Source organism: Strix uralensis, chromosome 2 (assembly GCF_047716275.1).
Source record: "Strix uralensis isolate ZFMK-TIS-50842 chromosome 2, bStrUra1, whole genome shotgun sequence".
Taxonomy (NCBI): domain Eukaryota; kingdom Metazoa; phylum Chordata; class Aves; order Strigiformes; family Strigidae; genus Strix; species Strix uralensis.
In genome coordinates this window covers 128,252,210-128,273,189 of record NC_133973.1, presented here as the reverse complement: position 1 = coordinate 128,273,189, position 20,980 = coordinate 128,252,210, and positions in this window count along the sequence as shown.

Genomic DNA, 20,980 nt, shown 5'->3' with positions numbered 1-20,980 from the left:
AATTCTCTGTATTCAAAATTATGATTGTGGTAAAAATCCAAACAAAAGGTAAACACCTTACAGAAGCTGCAGTGACAAACTGTGCACCAAATTCCCACACCCAGCTCTGCTGATCTGCTTGCAGAAATGACCAGATGCACTGGTAATTATAGAAAAACATCAGGAGTATTACGAGCATGTACCTTTCTGCATAGCTTTAAACTATCTGCCCTCTGGACCAAAAAGAAAAATTCCAAATATTGTGATGATGGCATATTCTTTTAATAGCATATATTTCTCTGAGTTCCCATTGACTGTTGACTAAACATTAATTTATTAGCATAAATTGAGTTATATCTACAATGAATATAGAAATGTCTCTGTGAAACTATGACTTATGTGTGGGGTTTCTGTGAAAAATTAAATAACCTGAGAAGCAGAGAGCTTGACAGCATGAAACCTTCTTTTACACGCGTTCTCTGTGGATTGGACTCTGTGTTAACCCTGAAAAATCACATCTCAGAAGTCTGCAAAGGTGTTTGTATGAATTTAAGTTATTTCTCTGAACAAATGAGCCACTTCAGGATCTCTATAATCATTGATGGTCCTCGTCATGGTACAAAACAGGAAATTGGAGCACCCTATGCCTTCAAAAACTGAAGAGTTAAACGGGGAATATACATTATTCATAGAACATAAAATACACATTACTAGTACAAGAGAAAGCCATTTTCTTTGGCAGAGCAAAGTAAGGCAGCTTAAAAATATGCAGCAGTATGCCGTTTGGGTAGAGCCCTGAGTTAAACAGCATTTTCTGCCTGTCAGGACCCGCATTTCACACTCCTGCTGCTGGAATGAACGGGGATCTGGTTTTGGTAAAGACTTGAGGTTCATCCACCATAGTACAATTTGGTTAATTTTGTATTCATGTTCTGCAATTACAGAAGCGAAAGAGAAGGCAAACCTGATAAAAATAAAATATCAAGTGAGGGCAAAGCTTTCAAACAGCAGAATCAAAATACATTTTAAATCAGATCTATTACTTAAGCATTCACATGTAAGTAGAAAAGGTTAAATTAATATGTCCTTAAGAACATATGTACTTGAGTGTATCTTGGATTTTTGACTAATAACTGTCTGAATATAGCTATTGTCTGTACATCTAGGCTATTGAAATTTGCACTATGAGCCAATGAAATAAGTCAGGATTCATCTGAACTAACTTTATTAAAAGTTAGTTATATAGCTGAAATTGATCCTTCAGTTTCCTTCTGTAGTCAAGGGGAAAAGAGGGGCGTTGCCAGAGAACAGTTTGTCTCTCCCATATCATATATGTTGTCCCAGGAAGGAATGAGCAGCTCTTTGAATATGCCTTTGCATAGAGTACGCCTGGATTTAGATGTTTAGCTCACATTAAACACTAAATTTGTACAGGTTGAGGCTAAATGAGTTGAACCCCTCACAAAGGCATGAGACTGTGAAATAAAAGCTTAGATAAGGTCCAGTCCAGTTTCTCTCCTAGTTTGCTTGGTGAAGGCAGGCAAGTAATTTCATATATTAATTTCCTTTTCCTCCTTCCCTCCTTCATTTATCTAAGCTGTAATCAGCTGATACAACAGGGTCCCTTGCTCCTGTCTGTGTTGTCTGGACACCGTTATAGTGACATTAATGTTTGTATAAGGCTGGACATCAAGAATACAGTGCTGCCTTAGCCATTTACATATGCAGTATTTTACTTATGGTGGTGATTTGCAAACACATGCGTTTGCCATACTAGTTGGTTTCTTCATTATGGTGGGGTTTTTTATGATCAAATGCAATATCCAAATACATCTGTACAACTCATGAGGAAAGCCAGAAGGAGCTACACATTTCAGACAAAAACTAGATGTTAAAACCTCGATATTTTTTCATAGGTCACAAATATTTAAAAAACAAAAACAATTAAAAAAATGGCAATAGACTTACACAGCCTCATACTAGTATCTTCAGGACTACGTTTATCCTGAGTCCTGCTCTTGAGCAACAACAGTTAATGAAGCCCTGTGTCTCTGTTAGTGGAATTATATGAATAATGCAACATGATACTCATTTGCTTTTTTCATCCCACCATTCTTCCACTAAGCCAGCTGCCAGCTTTAACTGTCATTTCCAAGGACCTAAAGATCAGGTGGGATTATATACTCAGGCTTTTCTGATTAATAACTGTGTGAATCAATAAGGGGTATGCCATTTAGCATAATATACCTATGAAATACTAAGTTCCCAAGTTTATAACAGCTCAATTTTTAGTTCTTATTTTTTATGCATCTTGATATAGATGTGCCTGTTAAAGTAGAATAAACTGTCACGGCTAGGGAGTAGATAGGTTTCTTGTATTATGCTGAATACTCCTTGCTTTCACAAAATACATATATCTTTCAGGAACTGGAAGCTTTTAGATGTGTTATTTACAATCTTTTCATTTTGTAAGTATGTCATCAGATTTTTGAATGAAGTTATGAAGAGAAGGATTCATTAAAATGGAATTAGGTGTTACACTTCATTTTTTTTCAGTCAGTGCAATTACTTTGGGTCTTTTCAAGACTGTTTTTTACTTCTTGAGCTTCATAATTTAAGATTAAAAAGAAAACATGAAGCAGCCACGTAAAAACAGGAAGCACTTCACCACTCAGCAGGTATTTGGGGAATGGAAATCTTTTACCTTACTTATCTGACTCCCATCTTAGCTCTTTTCTCTCGTCTAAACAGCTAAGAATTGGGAAGCTAAAGAAGTGTAAAACGACTGAAACAGTTATAGGGAGCTACATTTCCTGAATAAATACTCTGATGACTAACATGCTAGGTACCTCTTCCTGTATCCGAGCTGTCTGGTTTGGAGGTGGCAGTGACATCTCTCCAGCCTGTGCAGAAAACGCGCTTGAAGTTACAGCTGCAAAGGCTGCTACAGTCCTCATCAAAGTCTGAAATTGATATCACTTCTTCGCAGAGTTTGTGTGATGCCTAAAGGCAAAAGAGCTGCAAGAAAGGCAGGTGCATTTGACAAGACCAAGGACTGGTCAGTTCTGCCGTGATTTTCTCTCTTTCCATCTCTTTCTTCCTGTTCTTGTTACTTCACCGCTTAACATCTTTGTTCTCCAGAGCTCAGTGATTTAATGTACCATCACTAACAGCAATTCAGACCTCAGATTTCAAAAGTTACACTACAATTCTATGACTGTACTTATGAAATGGGCAGAAAAAAAAGCAAAGGTTACTAACTAGAGATCTTGTTGGAAATATTGTTCCTAATTGGAGACCAACATTAATGAACTAACTGGGACAAAGAAAAAAAAAAAAAAGGCAGTATTTGGAAGAGCCAGTTCAGTAATGAACTGTCAGGGCCTACTCTCTTCTCACCTAATTGAAATGTTGCTGCTTCTGCTGCCTTTTTTATTGAGTTGCCTTTGGCTTTCAAAATACTTCCCACAGACAGATTGACATGTGGATTTTATATTAACTTCTGGATTTGCTGCACTTCACTTTTATAGCGTTGTTTAGGTGTTGAGTGGTTTTTTCTACTTTTTTCCTAAATAAAATAAAGAACATTTTGACCTTATTAATAACATTGAAAATTTACCATTTTTCAAGTAATTTTCAGGCCCACGTAACTTGGCCCACACAAACCTACTCACATGTAAGCACAGACTACACATAATCAGGTATCTGGTTGTTTTTTCCATCTAGAATGGTGGTTACAGTAGCTGATGACATTAAGAGATGGATTAGCTTGTTTTGCATCCCATTTTCAAGTGTTTTTTGTTTATCTCCTTATATGTTTTTAAGTCTCTAAGTGGCAATTTAAGGATCACTGTTCTGTGTCTATAAAAATAAAGTTTTGGTGCCAAGAGGAGGAACTGAAAAGACAGACTCACCTAAACTCCTTATACTAAATGATGTTACTTACTAGCATTTGTGTTTCATCAGCAGAAGTTATAATTAGTTCTCTCATGAGAAATAAAAAAGAGATTTGGTTGCCCTGCTTTAGGATGGTTCCTGGTAAGAGAAAACACTTTTTTTTTTGGCTTTTTCAGTCCCAAGAGTCATTCTGCAAAGTGTTTGCTCTAAAGCAACATGAACCATGTTTTCATCTCCTACGGTAACCAACTTACCTTAGATCTACAGGCCAGTTTGCCAGGGAAGAGAAATTGCCTTTTTGTAGGGCTGCAGACTCTTCTGCATGTCCCCCATCATCCTTCGCTGCAGCTGCCCTATGGGCCCCAGGAAGAAGTCTTCTACAAAGCGGAAAGATTTGGATCTTTCTTGGCTTTTGTAACAAAGGCACTGGAAGTCTGTGAAAGGTATCGCTCCTAGCACAGCCAACAGAAGTTCTGCTATAGGTTTCAGCAGGACTAAGGTTTCCTTACTTGCTTGCTCCATGGTTGATGTTTCCTACACATAGGCTGCTGGATCTTCACCCCCATATGCTGGGATCGAGGTTTCTTCATCATTAGATTAGAAAACTGATGGTGTAGGCCACCAGGCTGATATTTCCTTTCCGTGCAAAAACTGGGAAGTAGCACTGGCCTGAGTCTCAGCCCAGGGTGGGATCTACAAAGATCAAGGGCATGAACTGCCCTAAGATTAAGATTTCTATTCTAAGATTAATATTTCTGAAACTAAAGGCCTTTCTACAAATATGGATATCACACTTTTATTGGAATGCAAGAATTAAATGGATTCATTGGGGGGCAGAAAAATTTTCCAAAATCATAGAATAAAATCTTAGAAAAAAGTCTGCCACATACAAAGTAAATAATAGCAGCATAAGGAGCTCAGATTCCTTCCTGGAACTGCCTAAATGAAGCTGGCTATATTAATCCAAGATACTACCTGCCCTGCATTAATTACCATTGTATCCAATCCTCCCTCTTAAGCCTTTGTGTTCATTATATTGCACAATAAAGATTTTCTGTGTATTTTGCACTTACTTTTCACCACTTAACTACAAGTCTGAGAATTACTAACACCACAGGTTTATCATAGTTTAGTGCCATTTCTGCTTGTATCATAATTATTTTTTATGTTTCATTAAGTTCTGATGTGATTTTAGATATCCTTACAAATCATTTACTTCATATATGTTAATTTGTTTTATTTGCATTTCTTTGTGATCCCTTTGCAGCTAACTGCCAATTACTATAGAATCAGATATTAATTCCATCATAAACTGTGATATTTATTGCATATAGTTTAGAATAAATAAATTCCTCACATTCAAATGACTATTTTGTCCTTCTGTAATATTGTTCACAGACATATCGCAAAATGTTCTAAACATCCGGATGTAAGTAATTAATAGCTGTCCCCATGTGAACACATAAACAAAGAGGCTCAGAGAGATAAAGTAACTTGCTTATAGATACTAATTTTAACAACCTAATTCAAAGCCCTATTGAGTCTACCCATTGCCTCCAACAGGATTTGAATCAGTCCCCAAAAGTCAGCAGGAAACATAAAGCAGTTTCCTGTATCCTGTATCCCTGTTAGGCCCAGGTCTTCTAATTAACAAAGCTGAAAATGATTCATCAAAACAAGAAGATTTTAATTTTATTTGTTGCAACAAGAAGTAGGCTATTAAATTCCAAGGTCATTTTGATGTCCCAGAGGATCATTAACTGTCAGGGCTGTGAACAGAGATCACACTTGTAAATTCTGGCTGATCAGTTTTGCTGCTGCGATTTTGTGTCATTTACTGTCTGGTAGCTCATAAATTCTTTCTATCACCAGTTACTGTCAATGAGTACTTCTTTTAGCCAGGAACTGTCTCTTGGAGACTGAAAAACAGTTTTGTGTTCTGTCATCCACTTCATCTGGCTGGTTTCATATCTGCAGTAGAAGATGTACTCCCTGTATATAGCAGATAAAGTGCAGATGTACCATAAAACATCCCTCATTTATCTTTACTTGCTAATGATCAATATTAGCTGAAAATTGATGGATTTGAAATCAAAGCTCCATCCCTCAGGTCATCAATAATGATATAACTAACGGCATTTGGTGACCCTTTAACATTTTTGAATGAACTACATCAGACTGAACCCATGTCAGAGTTATCACTTGGTAGCAAAAGGGCAGCAAGGAGGAATTTTTTTTGCTGAAGGGAATAAAAGTCAGGGGACTTAACCAATCCCTTAGCACTCCAATGCAGAAAGGAGAATTCTCTATTTTAAAAACAGTTATCACACAGGGGACAGAAAGGGACATTTTTATGTCTTCATAAAAAAACACAGCCCAAACACAGCCAAGCATCTTCTTTCAGGAGTCACAGGAAAGTTCTAGTGACGCTGTGCCTTTCTGCAAAGCCTGCAGCTCCCTGCACAGAAAGGCAAGATTATTTTGTGAATACTGTCAAGACTTTTGACAATATTGGCATTTACTCTGTTTGGAATGTGCAGATCTTTCTCAGTTCTTTTTTTAGCACAGAAGCAGTGTCAAAGATAGATATATCTCTCTCCAGCATGCCCACCCAAGGATTATGATAGAAAATTTTTTTGAGAGATTTAGCTCAAACTGTCATCTCCAGTTTATTTTTTCAGAAGTAAGTATGAAGCTGCATTTCAATCCAATCACAGTAAACATTATTCCACAAACAACATGATCTCTACTCTCTTTACAGTGTCTAACTAGTGAATAGCAATCCTAAATCCATCTGTAAGTTGTGTCACCTTCCCTAAATAGGGTTTCTGTAAAATCCTAGGAATGTAATAAACCCTCAGCAACTGAATTACTTCATTGCCTACTACTTCACATGGTGTTGAAAAATATTTAAGACAGAGGGTAACACTGAAACAGAGCAGAGCACAGGAATATAAAAACTTCTGAGGCAGCATGGACTGCTGACACCTGCTCCAGATATTTTCTACCACCAAGGAGAAGTTACTTCAAGCCTTTTTCTATTTATCACCCATTGCCTGATTTATCTGTCAGCCCTTGTTCATCTTCCAGACAGAGAACGGCTCCTGCCACATAAACATGCAGGTGAAGTCCAGCACAAAGGGCCCCTGGCTGACACTAAAGGAACATACATTTGTAACTGACCCTCTAATTTTGATATACAAGTTGCAGATAACTGCACAACGTGTCAATGTTTTGAGGAGCAAAGTCCAAGATGATCAACAAGGAACTTAATTTGGGCAGTTTAATAACTGCTCGCTGTCACCGCCCCCCAGCCTATCCTTCGTAGCAGAGCTACTGAAGCAGGAGTGTACACATGTATTTTGGCATCAAGTGTGCCAAGACTGAGATCGAGTCCATTTTTACTTGTAGTGAATTTAAGCCGCTGGAGTTTGCACTGAAGCAGCAGAGATTCACATCCTGCTCTGTTGTGTGTCCCTGTTGCTCTGAGACATGCTGGGTACACAGCAGCATGTGATTACGGAGATGAGTCAGGGGGTCCTGAGGTAATAGCAGCAAACAGGGAAACACCAGTCAAATACCTCAAAGGAATTAAGGGTTGTTCCTCTAAGAAGGTGACATGGCCAACAGCCCAGCTGAAGTGCCTCTACAGCAATGCATACAGCATGGGCAACAAACAGGAGGAGTTGAAAGCCACCATGCTGCTAGAAAGCTATGACCTAGTTGCCATTATTTAAACTTGGTGGGACAAATCCCATGACTGGAGTGCAGCTATCGATGGCTACAGCCTGTTCAGAAGGGACAGGCAAGGAAGGAGGGGTGGACGTGTTGGCCTCTACATCAAGAAATAGATAGATCGTGAAGAACTGTCTCTGAAGAATAGCCACGAGCAGGTTGAAAGCTTATGGGTAAGAATTAGAGACTGAGGCAACAAAGGGAACCTTGCGGTTGGTGTCCCAAATCAAGGGGAGCCTATTGACGGCACCTTCTTACTCCAGCTGCAGGAGGCATGGCGCTCACAGGCTCTCGTCCTGCTGGGGGACTTCAACCACCCCAACATCTACTGGAAAAGGAGCATGGTGAGCTGTAGGCAATCCAGGAGACTCCTGGAGTGCATTGTGGATAACTTCTTAAGCCAGGTAATAGCCCTACCAGAGGGAATGCAATACTGGACTTGTTGGTCACCAGAACAAGTGAGCTAATTGGTGATGTCAAGACTGGAGGCAGCCTGGGCTGCACTGATCTTCCATGGTGGAGTTTACAGTCCTGAAGGGTATGGGTCAGGTGAAGAGTAAAGTCAGGACCCTGAAATTTAGGAAAGCAAACTTTCAGCTCTTCAAGGAGTTAGTCAATAGGACCCCCTGGGAAACTGCCCTCAAGGACAAGTGAGCAGAACAGAGATGGCAGACCTTTAGGGATGCTTTCCATAGAGCGCCATAGTTCTTGATCACTAGGTGTAAGAAATCAGGAAAGGAAGGCAGGAGACTGGCATGGACAAGTCAAAACCTGCTGGTCAGACTAAAGGGCAAGAAGGAAATGCACAGTCAGTGGAAGCAGGGACAGGTATCCTGGGAAGAGTATACGGATGCTACCCAGTAGTGCAGAGATGGGGTCAGGAAGGCCAAGACATGGCTAGAGCTGAACTTGGCAAAGGACTCATAAAATAGTAAGTGTATGTCAACCAGAAAATGAAGGTTAAAGAAAGTGTATCCCCTGATGAACATGACTGGCAAACTGGTATCAACGGATGAGGCAAAGGCTGAGGTACTCATCAACTTTTTTGCCTCAGTCTTCACTAGCAACCTCACTTCCCACACCTCTCAAGTGGATGAACTGCAAGACAGGGACTGGGGGAACAAAGTTCTTCCCACTGTAAGAGAAGATCAGGTTCATGAGCACCTGGGGAACTTGAACATACATAAGTCTATGGGATCTCACAACATGCATCCAAGACTCCTGAGGGAATTGGCTTATGTAGTTGCCAAACCACTCTCCATCATATTTGAAAAGCCATGGCAGTCAGGTGAAGTCCCTGGTGACTGGAAAAACGGAAACATTGCATCCATTTTTAAAAATGGTAAAAATGAGGACCCTGGAAACTACCGACCTGTCAGCCTCACCTCTGTACCCAGGAAGATCACAGAACACATACTCCTGGAAGCTATGCTAAGGCACATGGAAAACAGGGAGGTGATTCAAGACAGTCAGCATGGCTTCACCAAGGGCAAGTCCTGACTGACCAACCTAGTGGCCTTCTATGATGGAGTGACTACATCAGTGGACCTCACCAAGGAAGAAGGTGTAATCTATCTGAACTTCTGTAAGGCCTTTGACATGGTTCCCCACAATGTCCTTCTCTCTAAATTGGAGAGATATGGATTTGATTGTTGAACTGTTCAGTGGATGAGGAATTGGTTGGGTGGTCACATCCAGAGTGTAGTAGTCAATGGCTCAATGTCCAGAAGGAGATTGTTGACAAGTGATATCCCTTAGGGGTCCGTATTGGGACCAGTTCTGTTTAATATTTTAATCAGTGACATAGACCGTGGGATCAAGTACCCCCTCAGCAAGTTTGAATATGACACCAAGCTAACTGGTGTGGTTGACGTGCCTGAGGGATGGGATGCCATCCAGAGGGACCTGGACAAACTCAAGAAGTGGGCCCATTTGAACCTCACGAGGTTCAACAAGGCCAAATGCAAGGTTCTGCACCTGGATCAGTGCAACCCCCAGTATCAATACAGGCTGGGGGATGATGAAGGCATTGAGAGCAGCCCTGCTGAGAAAGACTTTGGGGTACCGGTGGATGAAAACCTGGACATGAGCCAGCAATGTGTGCTCGCAGCCCAGAAAGCCATCCTGGGGTCCACCATGAGAAACATGGCCAGCAGATCAAGGGACATGATTCTGCACCTTTTCTCTACTCCGGTGAGACCCCACATGAAGTACCGTGACAGCTCTGGATTTCTTAGTACAGGAAAGACATGGACCTGTTGGAGTGGGTTCAGAGGAAGGCCAGAAAAATGATCAGGGGGGTGGAACAGCTCTTCTATGAAAAAAGGCTGAGAGAGTTGGAGTTGTTCAGCCTGGAGAAGAGAACGCTCCAGGGAGACCTTTTAACGGCCTTTCAGTACTTAAAGGGGGCTTATAAGGAAGATGGGGACAGACTTTTTAGTAGGACCCATTGCAATAGGACAAGGGTAATAGTTTTAAACTAAAAGAGGGTAGATTTAGACTAGATAGAAGGAAGAAATTTTTTTATAGTGAGGGTGGTGAAACACAGGAACAGGTTGCCCAGAGAGGTGGTAGAAGCTCCATCCCTGGAAACACTCAAGGTCAGGCTGGATGGGGCTCTGAGCAATCAGATCTGGTTGAAGATGTCCCTGCTTGTTGCATGGATGTTGGACTAGATGACCTTTAAATGTCCCTTCCAACCCAAACTATTCTATGTTTGTGATTCTGTGATTCTAAAAGAGACAGGAAAAGGGACATAATTTTTTTTTGCCTATTGCTATTATAACCCAAGTATCTCATCTGTGGGAATTTGGGATATGTTCTGCATCTGTCCAAGATGTGGGGCAAGTCAGGCCAGAATGACCAGCACAAGGCCAGGCAGGGAAGGAGAGGACAGTGATGTTCTGAGCCTAGCACCCCCTGAAGGCACTGCATATGCCTGGGCGTATTCAGAACATCCGTGTTGTCACGGCACACTATGGTCAGCAGTTTCCATCACCATCCCATTCACTGTGCATACGTCACCCTGAAACATGTCTGGCAGTATCTCTATTCAGGAAGTACAGGAGGAAGCTAAGGCAGTCCACTACATCTTGCAGGGTTGCTCCAAGCTACTTCAGGGCTCTCTTCAACACACTCCATTGCACATTGTTTTCCACATATTTCCAAATGCTTTGCTATATGTTATGTACATCTCACAAGCAGGGAGATTTTCAACTTTTCTACCTGTAACCTGTCTGACTTCCTCAACAGAAGTGGCGTTGGCACAGTTTGTGCATGTTTCTTATCTAGGTGCAGGCTGCATGGCCAGACCATGTTTCTGGACATGCACTTCAAATCGTTCTCACAACAGATTGATTACTTTGGAGTATGTCACAGACCACATAGTCATGGCTGAGCTAGTGTCTTTTTCCTCATAGAATAAAAGCATGCATATGAGAACACTGGTTGCAATCACTGCAAGACACCAACCAAGACTTTTTTTGTGAAATCTTTCAATTTTTATGCATATACCTTTTCTTGTTTGAATTTTTTTTCTGTGTCAGTTTCATCCATTTTTGTTAAAACTATCTGCTTCCAGGACAAAATAACCCAAATGGATGTCAAAAAAACATTTTTGACAGAAGATTTTTGGTGAGTTACAGTAGCTAATTAACATTTAGAAAATATTTCAAAGATGGAAAGGATTACAGTGATGCTAAGTATGGTAGCAGTTATCCTCTTATAGTCAGTAACAATTTTATGTATCAGCATTTTTAAATGACATATCATCGCCACACTTCTCCCATTGACAGACAGAGACATATATATTGACAGTAGCATAAATAACTCATATATCATTCTTCAGTTTTTACATTAGTGGCACATGAAGAAGAGAGAAATATGCAAAAATTGACTTTTACGGAGATACGGAGAGAAGTCTACATCAAAGCATAGACATAATTAAAGTGATATTTGAAAAGCTTCAATCATGCAGACTTTGTCTCTGGTTCTTTGCCAAGAAAGCTTGGACCAGATGATCCTTGAGGTCCCTTCCAACCTGGTATTCTATGATTCTATGAATCTATGATTCTCTGACGCCTACTTATTTTATTGATCCGATTGTTCTATGATATGCAAAATAGAGTGAAAATCTGCTGTTCAACACATATTTATATGACATACCCTCTATGCGTTCTTTGCTTGCTTGGTGGGCCTTCAGAGCTGTATTTTAAGTATTTTGATTGTTTGAGATGTCGAGTGACCTGTACAGCAATTTCCTTTCTGTCAAACCTCTTTTATTCTTAATTAAATGTTGCACTGTGGTGTGTTTGGATATATTCACTGACCTGTAGAAAGAAAAAAAAAGGTGTATTCAAAGAATGGTTTGCCCAGAATAGATCCAATCACTGATAAAGTATTCTTATATCCTGTAATTTATTGCTACATACGACTGTAGCTATATCATCAAGTGGTGAGACTTCATAAGGTCCCTTAAGGTCAGTCTAAGCTTGCTGAGACAGAAATATCCAGTATAGACTGAGATATCCAGGAAAAGCTTGAAGCATTTGGTTCATTTGTAAAAATCTAAGTCACAGCATGTATCATATGCCCCTCCCTGACACTGGCACTGGTAAAGGGGCCCAACTTACCTTCAGCCTACAGTACGCAACTTTTTTGGTCTTAGTCACTTTGACTGTGGTCCATGGCAGCCCAGTTAATAATTAACCCCTTCCATGGAAAGGGGAGGGATCTCCCCTCCACAACCACCCTCCACAAGTCCTCCTTCTCCACTTCCTTTCTTGATGCTGCTCTGTCCTCCTCCCTTCCATCTCCTGCACCAGCTTTAGTGCCCAAGAGACATCATTAACTCAACTCATAAAGCAATCTAGCTCTTTTGGGTCTATATTAATGAATTAAATCAATACATCTGTTGTGCACCAGAGTTGGCACAATGAGAGTGGCAGGGGCACACAGCCAGAAGTGGGAAGGTGGAAATATTAGGATGAAGTAGGAAATCCCCCATTCAGCTTCAGTGACCTTCTATCCAGGACAACCATATTTCATACCAATACACCAGGATTCATCTTACTTAACTGCAGCCAGATGGAAACAGGATCAGTTTTAGGCTATTTCCTCCCCTCTGTAATCAGAGGAAAGAGAATGGCACCTCTGCAGAATGAGTTACCTCATCTCATCCCTGCCCCTGACTTGAAGGCAGACTTAAATTAGACTTCTAAAGAGCAATTTGAGTGTCTAAACAAATGCCCAATAAGACACAGTAGGGTGTCATTCTTCAGCCTCATACAGACTATTTTGATAGCCTAGGGCATCCATAATGATACTGATTCCTAAATGTAGGCACCAGATCACTCTCCCAACATCTCACTTAGAAAAGTGCAGTTACTTTAAAAATAAAGAGAATTCCCCCTCCTTTGCTCTGTGGACCCAAAAGGAATGGAAAATATAAAGAGAAATCAAATCTGAGCACACTTTCCATTTTTGTTCCAGGAGCCTAGTCTTGCAGGAGCAGTCAAAGAGAGTAACTGATCAGGACACTGCACGTTCTTCCTCTCCTGCCTGCTGAAACAAATACTTGGGGGGGGGTTGTTACTTTTCTGAATCCCCATTGAAAGCCATACACCCAGACTGAATTCTGCCCACTCCAGAAAATATTCTCATGGAAGTTAAGTCATTGTCATGTAGCTGATTCTGCTCAGTAATCTAAAAAAGTTATTTTTGTATTTTCCCCAATGGCTCCATTGCTGTGGGATCTAAGTTTCTCCCCATACTTTCAGCCTCTTGCGTCTCAGTATTCAAAATGTCCCAGGGTCTACAGTGCTCACGTACTTGCACTTTAATATGTGGCCATTTAACTGCATGTACTTTAGTGTGTCTCCATACTCTGCCCAGACTTTCTGACTAGAATATTCAGCCTTTGTAATTATAATTCTCAGAACCATAGCATCTCTCTGAAGGCAAAACCTCCAGTGCCTTAAACCCACATCAATACAATTCCAAAGATAAAAAGAGGGGGATATTTTTAGTAAATATACTTGTTCCTGACCAAACAACACAGTCTCTTCATACCATGACCACAGAGAACTCAGGTCAAAATCACCAGATAGGTTTGAGTGGGGTGAAACAGAACAACAAAGGAGGAAAATGATTTGGATAGAGATGCTTTTACCACCATGCACATGATATTTGTTCCAAGCACAGAAGTCCAAGTTCACTTCTTCGGCTAAAGAAGGTTTGAACACTCCTCCCAGGTTACAAAACTGATCCATAAACACTGGGTTCAAGAATACTGCTGAGAGAGTACTTTCAATATCTCCAGCTGATGCTACCTGACTTTAAACAATGTGCTTAGATATTAATTGAGGTAAGTATCAATTTTCAACACAGTGGCCTAAAAAACTATAGATCCGTTATTTGTATCATTCAGGCAAGATCTTTAACCAATTTCCACCACTTACAGTTCTGTCTTAACATCCAGGCTAGTGAGTCATTCCCTCTCTGTTCCTGTTATTTTCTTTTATTGTAGTGTGTTGCTGTAGCACTCAGAATAACTCTTGCCAAACTGGGTAACTTCTGAATATCTTTATCTTTGCAATATCTCTTGCCTGTAGACACAGCCTGTATAAATATTTCTTATTTGTCCTCTGCAGCCTCCCAAGAGCTTCAGCTAGATTAAATTGGATTGAAACCAACACAAACCAAGATTACACCTGGCAATTGGGAAATCCAAAAGGAATTCCGTCACTTTGCAAATATGTGCAAGTAGGAATTGGTATTCCAGTGGCAACTTTCTTTCATATATATATGTATAAAATTTCGGGTGTGATGAGATGTTGGGTGACCATTCAGTATGAGTTTTTATATAACTTTTCAACTGTCTCTACAGGAACAGCAAACTGAATTTTAATTCCCAGGCAGATCTCTGTGAGGAAGCTTACCACTTAAAAAGGCACCATGTCCATGAGGTTGTGGCATGTAGCAGAATGATCATAGCATCCTAGAAGAGTTTAGATTAGAAAAGTATTCCAATTTGTGTCTGCTGAACCTTGTCCTAAGCACTTCTGTATCTGTGCACCTCTGAGAAGAGTTTGGCTCCATCTTCTAGACAGACTCCCTTTAGGTAGATGCAGACAGCAACAAGATCTTCCCTTGTCTTAAGGGTGGAAAATCACAGTTTTCTCAGCATGTCCTTTTACATCCCATGCTCCAGCCCCATGACCTTCTCAGTGATCTTCTGCTGGACTTGCTCCAGTACGTCCATGTCTTCCTTGTGCTAAGGAGCACAAATCTGGACATAGGTCTCCAGATGTGGTCTCACCTGTACTGAGAGGAATGAAAGTTTCACTGCCCTTGAGCTCCTGTTAATTTCCGTTGGGTGTATAACACAAAGGTACAGCTTTGACTATGTGATCTAGAAAGCATCTGCAGTGTTCTTAATGTAACACTAAATGTAAAACCACAGCAGAAATGTTCCAATCTTGTGAAGAAGGAAGGTTCTCCTCAGTCAGAAATAACCTTCCTCTCCCCAAACAGATTCCATTAGGGAATGAGATTTAGCTGGATGTTTCTTTCTACGTATCTCTTGGTTTCTTAACCAGAAATTATGGAATTCATACAGGAACCTGTCAAACAAAAGTTGCAGTCTATTTCATGTAGGAAATCAGGTAATTTTAAGGGACCCTTTTGATCCTAAATTTACTTTAATTTTTTGCTTCCGGTTGCTACTTGATTCTTATACATAACAGGACCTATTGGCAATATTCAGACAAATAACTATAGGAGTAAATATGGCTAGTTTTAGCAATACTTGCAACAGAAGACATCTTGGGTACCATGAAAGTATGGCTTGATATGTCCGTGAGCAGGGCACTGTGTAGGATTCTTCAAAGGTTTTCATAAACATGAAGCTGTTCCCAGCACAGGCTCACAAGGACAATCTATTCTATTCCTCTGGACAAGCTGTTCATCGATGATCAGTGTCACTTCAGACAACAAAGGAACAGAATCTCTCTCCTTCACTACCAAGACATTGAGAGAGAAAAGATAGGAAAGGCTCTGCTTCACTAAGGGAGCTGCATAATGAAAGCAACACAGTAAAGAAATCAGGTCACTGCAGATGACTGTACCAAGTGGGTTCTTGTGCTAAACCAGGGCTCAATGAGACATACTGTCTTACTCCAGGCACATCCTCTTTGGAGTTTTTTCGCTACAAAATCATGACGAAGTGCAATGTTCACCCACCCAGAACAAACTGGTCACATTCCCATTGGGTTAAGTAGCCTGAGAATACCTACAATTGAACCAAGGATATTTATTCTCCTTCTAAGGATTTGCATTCATTGTGAAATGCACAGCTTTGTGTTATTGTTCTTTCTGCTGGTTCCTTTTTCAGATACTTAATTGCTTCCTGGTGGTGTTGTAAGCATTTGCTTTGTTTTATCATATTGTTACACTATATATAAAAGATAAAGCAATTCCCTAGACATCTCTAACAGTCATCTCAGCAAATGCTCTCCTCTCTCTTAAGGCTGATTTAAGACAGGACTCGTTCCAAGACAGACCAGGGCTGCACAATATTATACATGAGGCAAAAGTACTTCAAGTGGAGAGAGTAAGCCAAGAACTAGATTGGAATAGCTTCCGTACTCATCTTTTTTTATTTAAAGAAGGAACTCCAGGAAGTCCTCAGTGGCATTTCCAGGTTGTGATTTAGGGAGCTGAGTGAATAACTTACTGGGGGTAGCATGTTGCACTTTTGCCTCTGCTCTACATGAGTTTGACCTTCGTGGCTGTCAGTCACTTATCTTTCCCTGTTCATGTTCTCATTCTTTAAAGTAATATAAGCAGATTTTTAAGAGTGTACTCACATGTCTGCATTTGTAGGAATTTTCAAAACTAAGCTTATTGTAAAAATGTTCCTCTATCTTTTGTTAAAAATCCAGAAGTTCATTAATTGGGATTTTTAACAGTGTTCTTAATGGTACAAATATGTCTATGGTAGGAAGAAATGGACAGAAGTGTAAGTCATCAGGCAGCAAAGTAACTTGTGACTGAAAGGCTGCGTGTTTTCCCATACATCCTCCAGGAAAATAAACATAAATCTTTATCAGTATAGGGTCTTAAACACATTAATATGACTTGGAAATGTAATCCTGTTTGATTAGGCAGAATATAGGAAGCCTGAATAATGACAGCTACTGGTGGTATCTATCACAGCACAGCAGCAGAGGTCAAAATGGGCACTGGGCATGTCATCTAGTACAAAGCTCAAGAGGTTTTACTGTTGTCAGCTCCCTCGCCGTATCCTACCCCTGGCTCCTGCTCTTGGGCAGAGTACAGCCAGTTCATTCATGACCCTTTTGCACATCTCTGTGTAGCAAAATCATTGCCATGAGGTGAGCTGGCAAAACAACAGATGTATTGGATCACAGAGGTCCCAACTAGCCCTAAGCCCTGTCTCCAGCAGTGACATAGCAGATGTCTGTGAAATAGTTAAAAGTCAGAGCAATCATCATTACAGGTTCACAAAATATTCTTCTACTGCTCCACAATCTGTAACACAGGAAGCCCCTGAGCCAAAACTAGTGTCTTTATAATAGCTTTGAATACGTTTTTCTTCGATGAATTTATCCATGCAACCCATTGAAACATTTAACATTTATGTAAATGTTTAGCATCTGCAACAGCCTTTGGCAATGCATTATACACCTTAACTTCACATTCTGTGACTATCATCACCTCCTTTTATTTGTTTTCTAGATGTTAAATGCAAGTATCATTTGATAATCTTAATTCATGTGTTGGAAAAAGGCAGAAAGATGACCTCCAAGACCACAGCCTCTCACTAACAAACCAGCCAAGGGTGGGCATACTTTCAGCCCACTCACTGGCTGGTTCTTAAAGCAGATGGGCCAGAAAATCTCTACAATGAAGGCAGATAACTATTCTGGCTTATCCTAACACTTCAAAGCACAAATGGAGTGACATACTGTCACCTAAGGTGTAACTTTATTGTCAACAACTGCAAGATAAATCAAATCAACTCTATTACTACAAATTATCAGAGCTACTGATAAACAAGATTTCATCAGGTTTTATACTTCTTTGTACTGGAGTCAGATCCTGAAAGTAATCAGATGGGAATTTCTTTCTGGTTTCTTTTCCCCTCACTCCTTACAAACTCCTAGGTGCTATGCAGAATTAATTTCTATCCAGTCAGAGGCTTTAGCATGTCCATCGTGGACAGACCATCCTCACTGAACCATAACCTTTTTATGGTCTTCAGAACTGACTCAATCCACTTTATGTTACTTTAGGTCATGTCAAGTAACATCGTCTTTGTTACAAGGTCAACTTCTCATCCATTCGTTGCTTTCCAGCTTATTTAGCAAGTGGTTTCTGAAGCATACAATAACATTGCCTCCAAATGATTCTCTAAAGTGCACTTGTGACTTATGATGTGCTGCAATACTTTCTACATACATTTCTCCATACTCACTGATGACTGTATGGACCTTCACCATCTCTTTTCTGGGCTGAAGAGTTCAACCACTATTTGTAAAAAAGCATTCTACATCTTTGATTTTTTTTTCCCTGCTTGGTATCTTCTTCTGGTTTTATTGTATCTTTTATCTGGATTGAAGGTGCTAGATCCCATACTGGGTTGAAGATGAGGACAAATCCTGGATTTTTGTAATCATGTGACATCTTTTCCTGTTTTGTTTTGCTTTCCTTTCCTAACAGTTCCTACCTTCCCATTTCACGTGTATTTTTTTACTACTGCTCAACCCTGGGGTTTTGTGTGTTGTTAGTCAGCGAAGACTATCATCGTATTTGCAAAGCTGGGATCCACCTCTCCTCCACATATGTATCTAAATAGAATTTAACTTGCCATTTTTTCACCTGGTCAACCCTCAACCTTGAATAACTCAGTACTGTCAGCAAACTCTGTCACCTCATTGCTCAACCCTTTTACCAGACCATTTATAAATGTGGGATATCACAGGCCCCAGCATGTCCCTGTGGAATTATTTTGGTAATTTTCCTTCCCATTGAGAAATTAACATTTATTCCTACTTTGTTTCCTATCTTTTAGCGAGTTATTTATCCTATTCCTCTATCCTTTCACATCGTAGTGTCCTTATGAGGCTTCAGTGAGAAACTTCCTTGAATGTCTTTTGCAAATATTAATAGACTATTACACTTACACTTGTTCATGGCAAGTTTCTGTGGTTGTTATCACACATTTACCACATTAGATAGGTGATCTGTAGCATGTTCTTCCTGGACAACTACAGAAGTTATCAGCAAAATGGTTCACATACACAGTTCAGATGCAGTTTACTCAGAAAGAATGTTCTCTGCCAAAACCTTGAATAGTATCTTTTTCTATTAGACAGATGTTAATTGTTAGTTCTTACTGAGTTCTGGACTTAATGTTAAGCTTGTTTGGTGATATCCAGTCTCATCACGTTGGATTTCACATTAACCCCTTCTATCATGATCACAGTAATCTTAAAATCTTTTGGCGAACCTCAGGTGTCATACAAAATATATAAAAATCACTCTTGAATTAGTCTGTGATGTTAGTAATAACATAGCTGCCTGAGTGACCCCTCTTGCAGCTTTTTTTGGTCACCTTTGTGAGGTAGCACTCCAAGAGCACTTGAATGGAGTACTCCATGCATACAGGGGAGAGCAAGAACTGAAAATATGCTTGAACTGACACTGAAAACACAAAGAAGGACCGTTATTCCTCTGCATCTTGCTTCCCAGTAGCTCACCTTTGACAAAAGAGATCACAGCATAATCCATGACCGACTAAAAAATATCACAGAATCACAGAATCACAGAATTGTCTAGGTTGGAAAAGACCTTGAAGATCATCCAGTCCAACCATCAACCCAACATCATTGGAAAACAGAAGTAATAAGAGGCACTATGTACAATGAAGCATATGTGCTTATAAGTTCTGAGCAGGAACCTAACCAAACTCTCTGTGTTAAAAAAAAGGGTCATTCGTCAGCTGAACTGACCAGCAATGTGATGAAAGTTGAATAACAGCAATCGTCTTATAACACTCAGATTTTCAGAGAGCAGACCTAACTCATTCCCTCTTTCTATTCTGTTCATATTCTATCTTTTTAGAAAAAATATAAGCGTGTTGTCAAAACCTATCTTCCTGCTCCTAGCAGGTATGGGACATGGAAGAACCTTATCTTTCTTGGCTCACTTTCCCACCTAGGAAAAAGGGTTTGTGATCGTGGCATCCAAAAGTTTATCAAAGGTAGGATTTGTGGGAAACTACCTTGACGAGGACGTTACTGGAAACCAAAATGTTTCACTGTGTTTCTGTTTTTCAGATGCACAGCCAGATGCCACTGGAAGTACCAATCTTCTAACACATTGTAGCTTATAATTTTGCCCTGTGGCTTAATGGAGGAGTCTGTGAATAATAATGAAGCTGAAAACATGAGTCACCACTCTTACATATTATGCAACTGTCATTATTCTTATGAGAAAACATTGGATCTGAGAATTCGTTTCACTGATAAAAAGAAAAATAAATCTTTTAAAAATTATTTCAATAATGTCATAGCTTCACTAGATGCTTTAAAATAAATAACGCCCAAACTATGATAAACAAACAAAAACATCAAGATTTATCAAGTGGAGAAGGTTCATCCATAAGCACATATATTCCATGGTCCTAAATCTGAGTTTTATTTTGCACAATTTAATAGCCAAAGCAGGCATGCATGCATGAACACCAGGCATAAGATGAAATTCAGACTTGTAAAATGTTGATCCAGTAGGATTATTGATAGGAAGCCATATGAAAAATATTGGAATGTTCTTAAAAGAATCCATAGCAGAAGCACCTCTGGACGACCATGTGTGTTACAGGCCACATAGCTCAGAAGTGATATGGTAGAACTAGAAGAGTTTCAGAGAGGAATAATGAGCACAAGTCTAAAGACTGAGTTCAAGAGAGATTCACAAATTATTTTTTTTTTACCTGTATGAATGGGAAATAACAAAGAAAATAATGAAAAGTCTGAACAGAGCTGAAGGGGAAGAAAAAGCCATGCAAATTAACTGTTGGGAATTCAAAACCCATTCACAGAAATACATGTCTAATACTTACCTTGTGATTAGCTCATTGCCACAAGAAGTTCTTTTGGCTATAAATTAACACAACCTAAAAAGCAGTTGATATTTTATCCATACCAATATCAAACAACAAAACTATCAGATTATGATCATTAATATGAACTGAAACTTTGGAAGTCTATTCATTCTTGTATTGCAGAGAAAGAGAAAATTTCTCTTGATTCTATGATTCTATGAAATTTAACATTTAGCAATC